At 37.2% G+C, this 5,774-nt stretch overlaps 1 long non-coding RNA gene across 1 annotated transcript; it reads right to left on the reverse strand.

The window, feature by feature from the left end:
* Nucleotides 1–318: 318 nt before the first annotated feature.
* On the reverse strand, nucleotides 319–3,893 carry LOC144991117 (uncharacterized). Its single transcript, XR_013655020.1, has 5 exons — nucleotides 2,985–3,893; nucleotides 2,405–2,461; nucleotides 2,181–2,256; nucleotides 1,288–1,383; nucleotides 319–795 (listed from the first exon to the last, which is right to left on the reverse strand). It is a non-coding gene; the product is annotated as an uncharacterized LOC144991117 (long non-coding RNA).
* Nucleotides 3,894–5,774: the final 1,881 nt, after the last annotated feature.

The raw sequence follows: 5,774 nt of genomic DNA on the forward strand, positions 1-5,774 counted from the left end.
ACATTTGTATTATTTCATATAAAAAATATTAAGATTCCTCAACTTATAAAAGAGAGATTATTTACTTAAAATTTTTAATATTTTCCAACTAAAAAACGCTTTAACTAACTATATTTTTATATTACTCAACTCATAAAATATGTAAAATTCACTCAAATGCTTTATAAATTCTTTAACTCATTAAATGTGTAGCATTGAAAATATTTAAAATTCTTCAGCTTAAAATGTATTCTAAACAGAGATATTGATACTGCCCCACTACATTTTAAAGGCTAACATTGATAAAAACCAACAAACGTGAAGGCCACACAATAGTGATTGCATAATACACTTTTTTTAATTGCTCTTTAAAAAAAAGCACAAATATCAAGAGGATGAAGAAACAATAAGTGCAATAAAACTGCATTATAAGAGTGCCACACAACATATTGACAAAAAGAGTTGGTTTTGTATTGTACGGCAGAAAAAGCATATGATCACAACAAAACACATTAGTTACATAACACTTAAACCAACAAATAGTCCATTCTGGAAGACTCACTCAACGAAACATTCTTCAGCGTCAATAAATGTCCTTTCAGTGGTTTGCTGTCCTCAAGGTTCAAGACAGCATTCTGAATAAATATGAAGGCAAGTTCAAGTTTTTTGGGGTGCTGTAGGTCCAGAGCATAGATGTCCCCGAAGAGTTAGAAGAGATTAGTCAGCCAGATGTGTGGGACCACTGACGGCAGCATCAGGAGCGTCACCACGACAACTGAGAAGATACCCACAGCAGTGTCTGTGAGGTCTGGTATTCTGGAAAATACAAAACAAAAAACACAGATGAGTTCAGACCCTCAAAGATATTCATCACACTAATGTCCAAAACTGACATTCCTGCCATCTGTCAATGGGAATCTTTTCATGCTAACATTCTGTTAGCTTTTAATCAACTGGCTATGATGTTTTAAGGACCAACTCCAATTAAAATTGTGTTTTTAAAAAGTTCTTTAGCATTTTTCTGAAGGAGGACATTTATAAAATAATTTAAGACTAAAGCTTCATTTTTCTTTATTCAAATAATGATGGATCAGGAGCAGAAAAAGGTAAACGAAAATGTTCCCACTCCTTCCAATCAGGAGTCCCTGATGTTCGTCTCATCTTCCATCTCATTTTTAAAACCATTTAAAAATATCACTCAGTTTACAAACTACAAACAATTGCCCTATTTATTATGTCACTCAATAAAATCTCAATCAATATTAAAGGATTAGTGAAAACCATTGACAGGGAGTCGTTTGCACTTACAGTACAGGTCTTGAAGAAGTTGGAGGCATCTTCATGCAGATAAACAGGAAGTGCAAGGAGGACGAGTGCCCGTCTCATGTTCAGGTCACGCTGGTCCTAAAAGAATAAAAAGAAATATCCATTACCTTTGAAGCAAATGCAGAGCAAACACTTCCAATATTTATTTAAGGAACTTTAAGAAATAATAAAATGATACCTTTTCTAGATGTCTATTTCTAGTGAGAGTACAATACAGTGTTCATGGCATGATCCACTTCAGGTCAAAGACCCAAAGTCATTTTTAAGGCAAGTTACACCTTGGCTTCTTACAGCTGTTATCCGTTTTTGAATTATGCACATTAGAAATTCACCTGGAGGTCATAAATCCTAACCAAGCTGGCCAGTTCCTGTCTGTTTTGGTGGACTTAGTCTCAGAAAAGGGCAGCTTTAAGTTACACAAACATGTAAAAACTGCACAATTTCCTCTGACTGCATCTACTCTACATAAATCCATTTCAGATCTTGACAGATGAGTTTTCATGGTTTCAAATGATGGAATGGTGCTAATGCAACATCATTTTATTATTGTAATATACTGTCATAAAGACATGACAATATTCCAAAGTGTCTCCACATACATGGCAGTGGAAACACTTTGGAATATTTGCTATGTAGTACTGGAGTATTATATGTAGTACTGCATAGTGCCAAAGTAACAGAACACAACTTGCACCTCCATTCCATTGTGCCACCTTCAGCCTGCAATCTAAATATGTTTAGTTCAAATGTAAATAATTTCAGCTCTATTTAGACCTTTGGCTAGTTAAAATGTGCATAAATGTTTCCATGCTGCCGTATAAATCTAATAATGGTAATAGTTCAGGATGAATATATTAAATAAGTATAAAACTCACCCACTGACACCTCTTTTCTGGTGAAATGGTGACTTTCTGGTGAACTTTCTGAAGTTCAGTTTCTGAAGTTCAGTATCTGAAAAAGTCCAAAAGAGATTTTTCAATGTTAAAAAATGTTTCAATTATATTCTGATCAAAAAACATTTATTGCACTACACAACCTATTGCATTTTTTGTTTTTTTAAAATAGCTCTAGACAAATAACTGATCAGGAGACAAGTTACCTGGCTGGCCTTGGCGTCTACCTGAGGTGAAACACTGAACACTCTGTAGTTCGGTACCTGAACACAACACGAGCACGTTGATTAATTTATTTTTACAAAAACCTTTTTTATAACGGAGATCAGTGATTTATAAAAGCTTAAAGCTGCATTCAAAACCCAATGCTTCCATGTAGTAACCAGGCTTAAAACTGTTGGCGGTAGCTCCTCCCACACAACCGTTAGAGGCTTTGAGTGACATTTTTGGACAAATGTCCAGCAGCAAACTTTAGCCACAGACAGAGGTCCCAACGCGAATTTCACACGCGGATCATGTTTAGTGTGATTGCAGCATAACAGATCATTTCTACCTCTGAAAAAAAAAAAAAACCTCATCACTGTCGTAACTTACGGGCAGAAATGCACTTTGGGTTTGGCTCGCCATACGTCTGCTAATATGACAAACTAATCATGTATGCATTACCACATTAAGCTCTAAAACAATCGTAACACACATATGTTTAAACAACAGTAAACCACATTTACGGTAGTATAAGAGCATTCTTAAAGCATTCATTCAAAATAAACCATGAACGATACTTACCAAATTAAATCAGGGCTGAAGACAAGACGGCACCATCAGCGATGAGGCGGATGAAAAAAAAAACCCGAGGTTGGGGCGTCTTGAAGCGGGACGAAATCGCAACGCTTTGCAGAAAAATAAAATGCTCGACTTTCAATTTCAAACGTCGCATACTCGCATTCGGCAAATCCAACATGGCCACCTGAGCTAACGTAGAGAAAACGAAAGACCCTCCCACCAGTACGTGATGACGTCATGACGCTACTTCAGGGATCTTAAAATTTTTGAGTGCTAGATACAAATAAGCTTTAAAATATTTAGCACTGTTAAGTTAAATTTGAAAAAATCTTGATAGAGCTTAATACTTTATAGTTGAATCAACTACAAAATGACATTTAAGTTGTGTAACCTTAATAGTTATGAGTCAGTACAAGTGATAGGGTTTAGAGTGTGTTCAAAATGGGAGGTGGCGGCCTCTCGTCCAATCAGAGCACGAGAAATCATCTGCCTTCCGTTTCATTCAAAGTGCCTTCCTTTTCATTCAAAGTGCCTTCCTTTTCATCCAAAGTCACTTCCGTTTCATGCATACTCCTCTCTCACACACACATATAAACTCTTCCTCACACGTTCATATATACTTGTCTTTCACATACATACATTCTTTTTTAAGAGTGACAATGAGAGTGAGAATGTATGTATGTGTAAAGTAATATATATGCATGCGAGAGAGAGAATATATGAATGTGCAAGTGAGAATATATGTATGCGAAAGAGAGTATATATGACTGTGAGAGCAAGAATGTATGAATGTGAGAGAGAGAATATATGGATGCGTAAGAGAATATATGTATGCGAAAGAGAGTATATATGACTGTGAGAGCAAGAATGTATGAATGTGAATGGTTCAGAATAAATAATGTCTTATACGGCCCCTCATAGGTAAAGGTTTTTGTTGAAAGAGCCAGAGGAGAGAGAGAGCGACAGGACAGTCTGTTAAGCTTAGTTGAGTTGAAAGTATCGTTCAAAAAATATAACGTCATTGTTTTTGCAATTTGTTTAATAAATGCATGAACAAAAATGATTTTTTTATTATTTTATTCACCTTTATTTAACCAGGATAAAAACTCATTGAGATTAAAAATCTCTTTTGCAAGAGCGTCCTGGCCAAGATGCAGCAGCACAACAATAACACACAACCCTTATATACACTCACACTCAATCATAAAAGACAGTTTTAAATAAAGCATTTACAGTTTGAAAGCTTTGTCTCATGTTCATTTAAAAGTTTTTTAAAAGAGCCCAGGGAGATCAATTCTTTCAATTCAAACTCTTCTGGAGTTCATTCCAAAACTGTGCCGCAGCAAATCTAAAAGCTTTTTTTTCCCCCCATCTCTGTGCGCACTCTGGGCACAGAGAGCAGGAGCGTGTCCTGAGAACGCAGGCTGTAGCTGCTGCTGCTCTTTGGTTCTATGAGCTGCTGGAGATAAGACGGTACCAACCCAAGAATGCATATATAAATTAAAAGGTAACAATGTTTCAGTCTGCGCTGGAATAAGGAGGGCCAACCTACCCGAGCATACAGAACACAGTGATGGGTTAGTGACTTCATGTTTGTTATAAAACGAAGTGCACCATGAAAAACAGTGTCCAAAGCATGCAAAGCATCAGCAGAAGCATTCATATAAATCACATTACCAAAATCAAGGACAGACATAAAAGTGGCAGTGACAAGATTCTTACGGGCTTTAAATGATAAACATGATTTGATTCTGAAATAAAAGCATAATTTTAGTTTCAGCCTGTGAGCCAGTTTCTGAATATGTGGTTTGAAAGTTAGTCATCAATTAAAATACCAAGGTATTTGTATTCTGTGACCAGTTCAATTAAATGTCCTTCTTTTGTAATAATTGGGAGCAGGTTTTGGAGTTTGGCTTTGCAAACTCCATAATTCTGAAAAATAATGTTTTCAGAATTATTTGAATGTTTTATTTAAATCTGAGCCATTTTTAACAATCTCAAAACGATTTTCATATAAATATCAAATGTACATTTATTTTTATACATCTTAACAATAATCATGGTCTTCTAGAGTCATGTGTGTCACAGTTGGAGCTGAAAGGAAACCAGAAATTTGTCCTAGCAAACGGACGCCCCTTTGCTCATCCTGCTGGTTCCTGGTGTCGTCCTGCTGTGGCTCAACATCCGTGGCTCCAAGCAGTCCCCTTCACTGATCCACAGTTTGTGCAGGATTGCGCTGCAGGCAATGATTTTCATTGCAAAGGTTGGTTTTACTTCCAGTGCCCCCACAAATATTGCTCTCCTCCTCGTCTTCATCATGCCAAATGCTCTCTCTACACTACAGAGCGTGGCGCCGGTTGTAACGGGCCTCAACCACATTCCTCATGGGTTCCCTGTAGGGTGTCAGCAGCGTGATGGGATGTGCAATGCAGAGATGCCCACCATCACCCAAAAGGATCCTTCAGGTGGGTAATGTTTGATTTACATAAATTGGGCTTTTACGTAGAACCTGTGAATCATGGACTGATCCTGGATTCCCAACAAAAATATCTATAAATTTGGCATTCGAGTCACATACAGCCTGCATTTGAATGGAATAAAAAAGCTTCCTGTTAAAATAAGAAGTTAGATCTTCTTTTGGGGCCTTAATTCTTATGTGGCAGCCATCAATACTCCCCACGACCTTTTGGAAGGTGGAGGACCCAGCAGGCTGCTCAAGACCAGAGGCGTCTTATGATAGTTCATTCCCACTGGGAAGCTGGATGACCCACACCCCAGCCAGAAAAGGAACAC

The sequence above is a fragment of the Oryzias latipes genome, chromosome 3 (genome assembly GCF_053564925.1).
Source record: "Oryzias latipes strain Hd-rR chromosome 3, Olatipes_Hd-rR_3.1".
Classification (NCBI taxonomy): domain Eukaryota; kingdom Metazoa; phylum Chordata; class Actinopteri; order Beloniformes; family Adrianichthyidae; genus Oryzias; species Oryzias latipes.